Genomic DNA, 13132 nt, shown 5'->3' on the forward strand with positions numbered 1-13132 from the left:
GTTAGCTTGGTGGTGGGTATTAAAGAGGGCATGTTCTGCATGGAGCACGGGGTGTTATGCACGAACAATGAATCATGGAACACTACATCTAAAACTAATGATGTATGGTGATTAACATAACAATAAAAAATTAAAAAAAAAAAAAGAATTATGGTTGCCCTAAGAAGTAAATTGTCATTTATGGAGACCACAAAAAAGAGAACATAGAAAAACCCAAGCTAAAGCAACAGAATAGAACAAGATTTTTTTTTTTTTTTTTTTATGAAATAACAAGCATATACATTCACGGATATCCTAAAACAAATGGACTAAATTGACTTTAGACTATAATGACTCTTCAAGGGAATTGGTTGTGAAAGAGAGCAGAGCAGAGGAGAATCTCAGAAGATGCCTGAAAATTCTCTCCCCTGAGAACTAAGAGGGTGTTTCTACCACCGGTTCTCACTCTTGTCTGCACATGGGATCCCCTAGGGGATGGGGGTGGGGATACCATAGCCTCGAACCTAATCCAATGAAGCTGGGGTATGGTTGGACTTCAGGCCTTTTTAAATCTTTTTTTTTTTCAAGATTTTATTTATTTATTTGACAGAGAGAGACAGCGAGAGAGGGAACCCAAGCAGGGGGAGTGGGAGAGGGAGAAGCAGGCCTCCCACTGAGCAGGGATCCCGATGTGGGGCTCGATCCCAGGACCCCGGGACCATGACCCGAGCTGAAGGCAGACGCCTAACGATTGAGCCACCCAGGCGCCCCCTTCTTAAATCTTTTGAAAGTCATTTAAACTCTTATAATAGTTTAAGGGTAGGTGGGGAAGTTCGGGAAGCTAAGGGGAATTTAAGGGTGTGAGAAAACTTCAGCTTAAACAACTAATCACTAGGTTTGGTTAATTTATAGAATGAAGTTGCTTCATTTAAAATTATTAAAGGAACTCAACTATATTAAACAGTAAAAGAAAGTTTAAGTACTGAGAAATTTCTGGTTTTAGCTTCAGTTTTTTTCCTGAGCACTTTTCCACTTTCCTGATCCAAGCCTTAGAAAAGTATACCATTATTTTTTTTTCGAATATAGTAATTTTTTTCTGAATAGCTTGCCAATAAAGAGAGTGAACCAGAAGGTAGTCATTTATCAATGCCCACATGACCTTTAAAGATTTATAAGGCACACAAACATGTTCAGTATTGCCTTGTATATTGAGTGATAAAATAACCAAGGTAATCCATAAACAATGAACTATACAATTTTATATCATATTTCCCTGGAGCCTGATACTAACTGTATTTTAAGCCTCTAAATAATGTAGCCCAAGATTGACAAACAGTATTCATGTAATACATTTTTAATACATAAATTAATCAATAAAACAAAGTGTAAGACTCAAAATTTTAAATGAATTTTAGGACAAAATTATAGTAGCCCACTAAGTATGTTTCAAGTGGCTAGTATAATATCAAATAGATAAACCCTATAAATGATAAACAGTTTACCTATTTAAAATACATAGAACTGAGGTATGATTAGAGTAAGGGTAAAACCAAATTATCTACTTTTCTGCCAAGGGTTAATTATATAATTAAATTTTATTTTATCCCTTGGGTTCAGTCATTAACAATGAAGCATTCTTCTGATATTCTAACAGACTTTGAAACAAAGTACTATCTGTTAAGTTATTATTGAAGTGGAGAAGCAGGGATCAGAAACTGATTACTAGTGATTCAATAGGCAAGTTAGATCAATGTATCAAGAAAATGAGCTGCTTGCTAGAAATAAGGAGCTGATTGATATCAGTTGTTCTGGACACAAAGCAGAGTTATTTGTGTAATAAGGTAGGATTGATGGAGCGCTCTTCTTCAGAATTTACTTGGAGTTCTATAAATCAGCAAGGTGAAGCAATTTATCCTACCAAGCTGAAAATAATTATTATGCCCCCCCAAATTTTTTATCTTTACTTTTACTCACTATTCACATATTTTTGAAGCTCTTGCATGCAAATCACCACTCAGCATGCAGTGCCAAGATCCCTTTGCCTCAGAAACAGGGCTCAATGTAGAGCTGGGGATTTAGGATTAAAGACGAGAGATTAGCAGGAAATTATGTGAAAGAAATCACACCACATAGATGAGGCTAAAGTCAATCAGGAATAGAGTTTAGTTTGCTACAAAAATACACTGGGGGGTGACTAGGGGACTCAGTGAGTTAAGCGTCTGCCTTCAGCTCAGATCAGGATCCTGGGGTCCTGGGATTGAGCCCCGCATCAGGCTCCCTGCCTAGCGAGGAGCCTACTTCTCCCTCTGCCCCTCCACCCCTGCTTGTGCTCTCTCTCTCTAATGAATAAACAAAAATCTTTAAAAAAAAAAAAAGTTTCTCCCTCTTTCTCTGTCCCTCTCCATCCCCGTGCTCTCCCTCCCTCTCTAAAATAAACAAATCTTACAAAAGAAAAAAGACTATAAGAGACTACCTTAAAAAAAGACAAAGAACAACACTGGAACACTAGAGATGATCCTAGCTAAACGCTTTGAAACTTTTCCTCCAGTAATCCCTCCAAGAGTTTCCTTAATATTTCTTTTCCCTATTTGCCACATAGTCCGAGTTTGGTGTTTGAATTCTCAGTATCACTACTAGGCTACTTCATAGAGTGGTCTCAAAAGTCAAACCTCCCCATTCACAGAGCCCACAGCTCGAGCCTGCTACTTCCAAGCCTTTTTATAACTTCCTGCAATAATCCCAGAGTAACCAGAGGACGTGGGTTTTTCCCTTCTCCAAACCACCTGCGCGCCTCACCTCTCCTTGCCCCTGTAGCCTGCAGAAGGTAGAGCAAGACAGAAAGTGGATTCACCAGTTGCTACTTACAAGAAACTGAGGTCCATGCACCAAGAAGCCATGTGGGACGGGAGGCAGAACAACTGAATTTAGAGCAGCCTTGAGGCTCAACCTCTGCCTCTCGTTTGCTTGGCATCCTCTTGTGTCTCTTCCCTGGCCAAGAAAACAAGAACAAAAAACAAAACCCAGAATCATCCTTCCTCCCAGGGCACTGAAGAGATAAAGATGATACAGGTAGAGTGCTTTACACCCTTCTAAACAGTGCTCAACAAATGGTAGTGATGAGTTCATTTTAACTATTTAAACCTGTGTCAAGGGGCCTAACCGTACTGTGAGGAAGAGGGAAGGGAAAAGATGAGGCCATCTGAGCCCCAAAGATAGGCCTGTTCAGAGGGTTCTGATTTGGACTCATCCCCATTCAAATAGGGCAGGAGCTGTGTATGTATTCTCTCCCTAGATTCAAGTACATAGCCAGCATTCAATTGTTGAATGTGTTAATTTGAAAACCAGTGGTCTAATGAAAACATAGCCCAAGGTGAAATTAAGGCCCCAGTCATAGATCTGATGCTAATATTTGAGCAAGGTATTTAACTCCATCTTGCCTTAGTTTATCTGCTGATGGGAATTAATAATGCTTGTCTCTGCTTCGCCAAGAGTCATAAGGAAAAATGAGAAACAAGCATACCTGCTGTAGAGTAGAAATGGAAACAAAGACATTCAAATTATATTTTATTTTCTTTCTATGAAAACATTATTCAGTAAAACAAGTATAATAATACCCCTCACGGGGTTACTTTGAGAATTAGAAATAATACATGTATAACTCTTGCACAGTGACTGACATAAAATAAGAGATTGATAAATTATAGCTATTTTTCTTATTGCTATTACTGAGGGACTTTAAAGTCATTTCTGCCTCCTGCATGAGGAGTAGGACAGAACAGCTGTGCACACAACATACAAGTTCCTTGAAATTAATAGAAAACGTTCACATCTCAACTTTCAGGAGTCCACTGTGTTCTTGTTTGCTCAATGAGTACACCATGTACAACGGGAATGAGTCAGCTCTGTCCAACCTTCCTTAGGATGTTATAAAATGCGGCATAATGTTAATTAGCAGCAGTCAGTGCTCTTTAAGACTCACACTGGTGTGTTTCATCACAAGCACATTACAAAATAAATAGGATGTTTATTTTTATCACCACACCTTCAAAGTCATCAATGGTATCGGAGGCAGCCTGCCGGTAAGAAACTCCCAAAGCAAATGATACGAGGATCTCTCTACAGGCTTATCATTTGGTCAACCTAAACATGCTACCACAAGTTTAGAGGATCTTTTTGAAAATTCTCCACCTTTGTTATATAAGTAGGTACTATGGTCTTTATTTTACAGCTTGAAAAACTGAGATGCCATGAAGTTAAGTGACTTTAACAGGGTCAATGATAAAGACAGAACTATAATCCAAGTTTCTTTCCACTACATGTTGTTATTTTCACATATCTCCAATGCCCCAGGAAAATAAAATGCCTCTAAACCACCCACCATTTTTTTAAAAATGACCAAAAACAATGCATCCAGTTGGATATAATACAACTGATTCTAGGAAGTTGATCCAATCTTACTATTAGTAATATGTAAGATGAAAATAACTAACTTGTCATCTCAGTAGCGTAACCTCCATCACCACTAAAGATAAGAACTAATCTGTCAGAAAATTGACCCCATCTAAGTATGAAGGCAATGGGAAGAGCTTCAGGTCAGACGTCTGGGTTCTAGGCTAATTCTGGCTCTAATTATCTGTGTGACTTTGGATAAATTCCTTATGTCTCTAGAGTTCCAGTTTTATCATCTATAAAATAAGGGTGTTGGGTTAAATGTAACTGGCAGAATGTTGAAGTTATCATATTTACTAATCAATAGTTGATTCATTGGAGGCATTCATCTCTTTAGCGATGGTTTATTAGCATAAACACTGAGCAGTAGAAGGTAAGAGTGCTAAGACTAATAAGGTTTACAGTAGTGTTCTATACAATAAAATATGGAAACTATTCTCATGAGTAAGCTGCAGTAAAATACATGGTTGCACCAATGAGTGTCGCAGAGCTTTATCAAAGTTAAAATTAAGGATTGTGACATCTATTCATAGGGCTAATTGAACTGTCCCATCACTGCAATTTTCTTACTATAAGAATAACAGATTTTCTTTTTGTGATTAGTGCATCCTATGCGTCCTGGAAACTAAGAAGGAGCAGCCTCACCGAGATCATCCCATGTCTTGAAGACACTTCAGTTGTACGGGAAAAGCCAGCCAATCTGACCACTCACTTCAGGAAGACAGAGGATAGAGGGACTGCCTTTCCTCATTTTCCACACATAGTCCTCAGAATGTATTTTTTATGACTACTTTTCCCTCTTAAAGACTTTCCATGAAATTTATTTAAACCTGGTTTTATCTGACCCCTGTTCCAAAATACTGTGGGTTTTTTTTTCCTTTTGTAATTGCCATTTAAAGTAATCAAAAATTCCTTAAGAAAGAAATTTCAACTTTCTATAACTTTATAAATATGGAGCAAATATATCTGCTTATCTTGAATTTTGATGAATGTCCTTTTTAACACTTTACTTACCTCAGGAGAAAGGAGTTATCCGATTTCTCAGAAGTTCCTTGAGAAAGACCATTAAATGAAAAACAGATCCTTACTACTGCCCTAGAGAAAGAAAGATAATTTCAGATGACTAGAAAAATAACCTTTTAGCTTTTGTTAAGAATTCTAAACAATTCATTATTTTACCACCACATACCATTTTGTATTCAACCTCAAATAGAGCAGAACAAATTTTCAGAATTCTAGACTACTATTCTAAGAATTTGAGAGGCAACTGTGGTGTGTTTCCCTCAAGACTGTTCAAAGTATGGGTTATTCCATAATATAGTAAGTATAATATCAAGGTTTTCTATGACCAGCCTAGTTTAAAAGACTCTGCCCCACTCTATAAATAAATAAACTTCTGCCTATCAGAACTGGTCTAGATGTAAGGATCATGATAACCACCGACCACAGGGAAAATGTCTTCCATTAGAAATACTCTAACCCTCCCACACAGTAACATAAAGAATTTATACTGAAATAATATACTAATAATTCTTTATAATATTTTTAACTTTTTCAGGAATATAAAAATCAGAAATGGCATTTTTAATTCATGCAGTTGTCTCCCTTTTGATATTGGTTTGCTAATCTCAAATGGCTTACACATACAAAGTGAAGGTGTCTTAATGCTGTATAAATATACTAGGTGACTCTATACACTCCCCAAGTCTAAGCTAACATATCTATGCAGATAACTCTTGAATCTACAATTCTACTCGTCTCTACTTTTTCTTTGATCTGTCTTCTGAATTTCAGACCTATATTTTCAGCTGACATATCCAAATGACATTTCAAATTCAACAGCCATACCACCTAATTGTCCAAGAGAAACACTTTAGAGTTATTTCTTCCATACCCCAAGTAGTTCGTTGGTCACCAAATTTTTTTTTAAGATTGTATTTATTTATTTATTTGTCAGAGAGCGAGAGAGTGTACAAGCAGGGGGAGCAGCAGAGGGAGAGGGAGAAGCAGGCTCCCAAGGAGCAGGGAGCCCGATGCGGGACTCGATCCCAGGACTCTGGGATCATGACCTGAGCCAAAGGCAGATGCTTAACCGACTGAGCCACCCAGGTGTCCCAGTCACCAAATTTTTAAAAGCATTCAAAACATTCAGGGTCACCTGGATGCCTCAGTCAGTTAAGCGTCAGACTCTTGATTTCAGCTCAGGTCATGACATCAGGGTCATTAGTTCAAGCCCTGCATCAGGCTTCATGCTGGGTGTGGAGCCTGCTAAGATTCTCTCTCTCCCTCTCTCTCTCTATCCCTCCCCCCATGCTTGCACACTCTCTCTCTCTGTAAAAAAAAACTTAAAAATAAAATAAAACATAAAAATGTTCAAACCAAAGCCTCTCAAACCAAATTATTATTGCAGTCAGCATAGGAGAGCGGTCCAGTATATGGATTTTGATGTCAGACAGAGCTGCGTTTTAATCACCACTCTGCCACTGCTCAATCTCTGTAAAGCTCAGTTTTAACCAGACGATGGGGATAAGAAAACTTATCCCATACAGTTGTGTGAGGATTTATAAATGTAACACGTGCTAAGGAATTAGCACGATCCCCAGTTCAAAGTAAGATCATCATCTCTCCCTTTTCTAGACTGTAATAAAAGACTACTAGTGGTCTTTCTGTTTTCTCTCTCCTTTTATTCCCTCCTCCATAATCTACACTACTTCACAATGAAGACATAATTGCAGTATTCTTTTAATTAAAAGCTTCCTGGTTACCAAATGAAAACACAACTTTGTATTGGAGGAATAAAGCTGCCATCACTACATCTAATGGTCAACCTTGGCACCACAAACGGTGATGAAATCTGACATGTATTATCTCTTGATGAGATAAAATATGAGGAACTCACATTATATGTTTTATATCAGAGCAAAAGAAATGTTTCACTGGAATCTACTCAAGTCTGTAGGTCTAATTTACACACTACAGGAAATACAGAGTACCAAGCTAAACAACAACAAATCAGACAAACTGAGAAGGTAGAACATGAATAATTGGGCTGGTCTATTTATCAAGTTAGTGACACAAAAAAATAAGAGGGAAAGAGGGGACTATTCTAAATTAAAAGAGGTCAAGGACCTGCAGATGTAATGATGGTCCTGGACTGCATTCTGGTTTTGACAAACCAGCTATAAAGACATTTGGGGGACAACTGGAAATTTTTAATATAGCCTGAATAATAGACAATGTTAAGTAATTATTATTAACTATTAAATATTTGATATTGTTATTTGCTTACATAGAAAATGTTATTTTTTAGAGAAAGAGACTATATCATTTAGGCCTGGAATCATGATATTGGCAGTTTAAAGTACTTCAGTAATTAAAAACAGTAAAGTTTTAAAAACCCACGATTTTGAGTACATTACTACTGTTTATACAACAGTATAAAAAATAGAAAATAGAAATAAAAATATAATGGAATAGAAATATAATGTCTAATAATATTATCACTTGAACATATAAGCCATATAAAAAGTTATTAGTGAGTTGGCTAATTTTCTTTTTTTCATACTAAGTTTTCAAAATCCAATGTGTGTTTTATACATACAGCACATCTCAGTTTGGGGTAGCCACCTTTCAAGTGGCCAATAGCCATGTATAGCTATTGTCTTCAGGACTAGACTGTGTGGGACTATATAAGGCAAAGTTCAAATTCCTCTAGAATGGCATAAAATGCTCTTCTTAGTCTTCTCCTAGGCTGTATTTCCAGCCCCATCTCCTGTCATTTATCCTATACTTCACTTCAGCCATTCCCTAACATGCCCGGCTCATTCACCCATAGACTTTTACATAGAACACATCTCTCCAGCAGAACTGAGCCCTCTGCTTTTCCTAGTCTGAGCAACCTCAACTCATTTGACAACAAAGATGTTCCTTTTATTACATCTTATCATGGTACCTGCAATTTTTATAAGTACTTGTTACTTTCTGAATCTGGCTAAATAGTGAGCTTTTTAATAGGAGAAACTGCCATAATCATTCTTTTTAATTTAAATGCCATAATCATTTTTGTACTGTCAGCATGTTTGATGGAAGAAGGGGGGAAGGAAGGAAGGAAAGAAGGAAGGAAGGAATGGATGGAGAGAAGGAGGGAGGGAGACATAACTTCACACAGCAGGCTTTCCTTTTTATCAATAATCTGAGGCTTTTTGTTTTTTCCAGCTCTTCATAATTTTATTCCTATCTTACATAACCACAAAAACAGGACACAAATACTTTTTAAATCAGAAATACCAGAATTAGGACATCAAAATAAAGCACTGGCACTTTGAATGCTGAAATGAGGATCAGAGTAGCTCTAAAGAATAAATAATTTGTGTATGTGTTGAGGGGGGGGATAATCTTTTTTTTTTTCTCTTTTCATTTTGTTTTTTAGAATAAAATAATGACTAGCTGTGTGTTGTTTGTGGACTTGTGCAAGTCAATTAATTTAGGCCTCAGTGTACTATTTTATAAAATGAGGAGGTTGAATTTGGTGATCACTAAAATTCGTTTCACCTTTAACACTTTATGGTTTTAGAGTTTCTCTATACCTATATATGAAACATTCATGACTTCATAAAAAAATTCATTATAATACTACTTTATGGGTAAAGAGAGGGGGAATTGAGTGAAAGTGATGTTGCTTCCAGGGCCAGAAGGAAAAAACTGGGTTTGGGCTACAGAATTCCTTGCAACATTGCAGGTTGTTATCATTATCTTTTCTCTCTAAGCCCACTCCCAGTTTTTGGCTAATATCTTCCACCCACTATATCATGAAACATTTCCATGGCACAATATGGCATCATTAATCTCTAAGACACACAGCTAAGGTGAGACACTGGGTTTCTAAGACAGCAGAGACTTTTCACAGTGTTCCCTAGGCCTTTATGAAACCAGATATCCAGTGAGCAGTGAATTAAGATATTTACTGTGAACGATAGGCAATTAAAGTTACTACAGAAACAGACTCACAAACACAGGGAATAAAACTGGTGGTTGCTACAGGGAAGGGAGAGGGAGGATGGTACAAACTCCCAGTTATAAAATAAGTCATGGGGATGAAAGTACAGCATAGAGAATATAGGCAATAATATTGTAATAACATTGTACGGTGACAGATGGTGACTACACTTATCATGGTAAGTGTTGAGTAATGTATAGAATTGTTGAAACAATATGTTGGACACAGACAATTAATATAACATTGTATGTCAATTACACTTCAATAATAACAAATTAATTAAAAGATGTTTAAGTAATACAAATAAAGGTACTGCAAAATAAGTTTGGTCACTGGATTTTTTGTTGGCTTTCTTTAAAGTTGTTTGTTTGTTGTTTTTATATGTCTCTATTTTGATCATGCTTCCTGAAAGCAGCTGCTAGTTACACAGAATCTCTGTTCTAGTAAAGTGAGGAGGATTCGGGTAAAATCTTGGTAACACTGGTATGATAGGTCTGCAGCGCAGTAAGATCTGTTCTGATAATATATATCTGTATTTGTAAGAATCCCTTGTTGAAAAAAGTCACTTTTTTTTTTCTTTTAGTGAGGAAAAAATGACTAGAGGCCAGAGCAGTGTTTCTCAATGTGTGGTTTGGGGTTTACCTACATAAGAATTGTTTGAGGAACTCCGTAAAAAGGCGAATTCCTGAACCCTACTCCAGACCTGCTGAATCAGAATCCTTTGTATGAGACCTGGAAATCCTGGTTTTTATCAATCGCCCCAGATGATTCTAGGGACTGGGCTAAAGATCATCCAAGCAAAAGCATGGGTTCCTATAGGAATTTCTGGAATGGGTGGTAAAAAAATAACTCTTGTGTTATTAGTTTTTGGTTTTTTGAAGAAATTGGTTGCTCAAAGCTAACAAAAACAAATCAAAATAATTTTTCCTTTGTCCTTTGATTCAAGTACTCATGGGTCTTTGGCCTTGCCCTGGCCATATTACTGTAGTACAGTATCATCAGTAAAGAGAAAAATAAAAGACTAACAAGCTACCAGCTACTCTCTAAAATGGATCTTGTTCCCATAGTTCGTGTATAGAAGCTTTCTTTTTCATCCTTGGGAGGTGTTATTCCTAATACTTGCAAAACATTCAGTCATGATCAATGTGATGAAACCATAACTCATATTATTCCACTATGTTGAATCAAATTTCTATGATGAATAAGCATGCTTTCAGAGAAGTGCTTGTATTTTATCCAATTTCTGTCAAAAGACCGTAACATAATAAAATAAAGAAGACCATCAAATATCTTTATGTAAATGTCTTAATATATTTCTAGATATCCGGATATATATATAACATTATACAAACAGTCAATATATCTAGATTTTTACTAAAAATGCCCGTTTCCTAATCATGTTTTTAAGCCTTTTTTTTTAAATGAGTAGGCTCCACATCCAATGTGGAGCCCAACGCAGGGCTTGGGCTCATGACTCAAATTCAGAACTTTCCTTACACTCATACACAACTAGCACAGGGATTGCTTGCTTTGTGTTCTAGTCCTTGGGGAACTGGCAGTTTCATCACTAATTTTAATTAATTTGTAATACTTTTAGTAAATTAAGGTGTTAGAACCTGCCCAATAGGGGGCGCCTGGGTAGCTCAGTCGTTAAGCGTCTGCCTTCGGCTCAGGTCATGATCCCGGGGTCCTGGCATTGAGCCCCGCATCGGGCTCCCTGCTCAGCGGAGAGTCTGCTTCTCCCTCTCCCACTCCCCCTGCTTGTGTTCCCTCTCTCGCTGTGTCTCTCTCTGTCAAATAAATAAATAAAATCTTAAAAAAAAAAAAAATTCTCTCTCCTGGGGGTGCCTGGGTAGCTCAAGTCGTTAAGCATCTGCCTTTGGCTCAGGTCATGATCCCGGGGTCCTGGGATCGAGCCCCACATCGGGCTCCCTGCTCCACGGGAAGCCTGCTTCTCCCTCTCCCGCTCCCCCTGCTTGTGTTCCCTCCCTTGCTATGTCTCAGTCAAATAAATAAATAAAATCTTTTAAAAAAAGAACCTTCCCAATAATATTTACATTTTAGTATCACTTCTCTACAGAATTATTAATTTTTGTTATTAGAGGGTGTCTTAATTTGGGTTCTCTCAGAAATGGACCCTGAGATAAGGATTTAAGTGCAAATACTTGTTTTGGTGGTGACAGCAGGAAATCGTGGAGGAGCAAGAAAGAGGTGTGGAAACAAATAAAGGGTGACTTACCACGCAATTTGCCTCTGTGGGTAAATATTGCAGAATCTCTGTGGGGAAGTCTGGGCACCAATGGAACACATACCTCAAAGTGGAACAGGATCTGGGATATTTTTACACTAACCACCATCTGAGGGCTACTCCCAAAGGGGTGTTAATTCTTTGCCACTGTTTAGTCTGCCACACAACTGACAAAATTGATTCAGAGAAAGCCTCAGACAAGGAAATACGGGGACTGGCAGTTGGAAGTTGGGCCAATGTGCCCTGAAGTTGAAGGGCAAGGGGGATGGATGGCACCATTGGCAATATTTGCTACAGAGAGAGAGCATAATTTGAAGACATTTTGAAAGAAACAATTATTTTAGCCACTCATTATCCTACTTCTGACCCCACTTACATAAATAACTCCTAACATATCACTTTCTTTAGGTATACTTTACAAAATTAAAGTCAAAATGTGCATATTGAATTTATATTCTAATTGTCACATAATAATCTATCATCTATTTTCATATGTCTTTGCATTCAGAAATGTCAATGTAAAGGTGACATAATATTCTTTCCTACATGAATATTTTACTATTCATTTCTTCTGACACCTCTGCTCCCAGAACCCACTGGGAGCTAGGCACTGTGCTCAGGGGCTGAGGAGAGATATGGAAGTGACTTTGAATGTCTTGAAGAATGGACCACCATATACACAAATGTGTACGAAGTTCAGTGTTAGAAATATGTTCAACTGAAAGAGATCACCCAGAAGACGGTGGTTAACTGAAGGCCATCAGTGAAGGCCCAAACTGGGGGATGTCTTCTTTAGGTTTTGAAGAACACATGGATGAGTATGAAGCTGTGAGGGCACACCAGGCAGCAGAAAGAACCTGTGTAAAAGATTGCGGGGTGAGGGCTCACCACTGTTAGGGTGTGTGCAAAGAAAGAGCATGAATAATTTATTTGACAGGTCTCCTCTTGTTGGATTTTTAAATTATCTCCCACACTTTGTTGTTCCAGATAATATTGCAATGAACATCTCGATGCTTTTAGATTTTCATTTTCCTTAGATTATTTTTTAAATATGAACTTCTGAACTGGAATGACTCGGTCAGAAGAAATGTTCTCTTATCAGGAGATATGTCTTAACTGCAGTGTGGATATGGGAATTTTTATTTAATTTAAATTCAATTAGCCAACATATAGTACATCATCAGTATTGAATGTAGTGTTTAATAATTTGTCAGTTGCATATAACACCCAGGGATCATCACACCACATGCCCTTCTTAATGCCCATCACCCCCACCCACTTCCCTTCCATCAAGCCTCAGTTTGTTTCCTATAGTTGAGTCTCTCATGGTTTGTCAACCTCTCTAATTCCTTCCCATTCAGTGTTCACTCCTTTCCCCTATGATCCTCTGCACTGTTTCTTATATTCCACATACGAGTGAAACCATATGATAATTGTCTTTTTCTGATTGACTTATTACG

At 37.5% G+C, this 13132-nt stretch overlaps 2 long non-coding RNA genes across 4 annotated transcripts in view; one reads left to right on the forward strand and one right to left on the reverse strand.

Annotated features, from left to right (window-relative positions):
- Positions 1–5146, forward strand: part of LOC135364704 (uncharacterized) — a 49556-nt gene extending 44410 nt beyond the window's left edge. The window contains exon 3 of the long non-coding RNA XR_010412198.1: positions 5032–5146. This is a non-coding gene — a long non-coding RNA (uncharacterized LOC135364704). The remainder of the gene's footprint in view (positions 1–5031) is intronic.
- Positions 1–13132, reverse strand: part of LOC135364703 (uncharacterized) — a 203755-nt gene that overhangs the window by 143020 nt on the left and 47603 nt on the right. For all 3 annotated transcript variants that reach the window (XR_010412197.1, XR_010412195.1, XR_010412196.1), the window contains exons 3-4: positions 5443–5523; positions 2845–2967 (exon numbers count right to left, since the gene is read on the reverse strand). This is a non-coding gene — a long non-coding RNA (uncharacterized LOC135364703). The remainder of the gene's footprint in view (positions 1–2844; positions 2968–5442; positions 5524–13132) is intronic.

Source organism: Mirounga angustirostris, unplaced genomic scaffold, assembly GCF_029215605.1.
Source record: "Mirounga angustirostris isolate CCGP_5_RB_7025 unplaced genomic scaffold, mMirAng1.0.hap1 SCAF_6, whole genome shotgun sequence".
Classification (NCBI taxonomy): Eukaryota; Metazoa; Chordata; class Mammalia; order Carnivora; family Phocidae; genus Mirounga; species Mirounga angustirostris.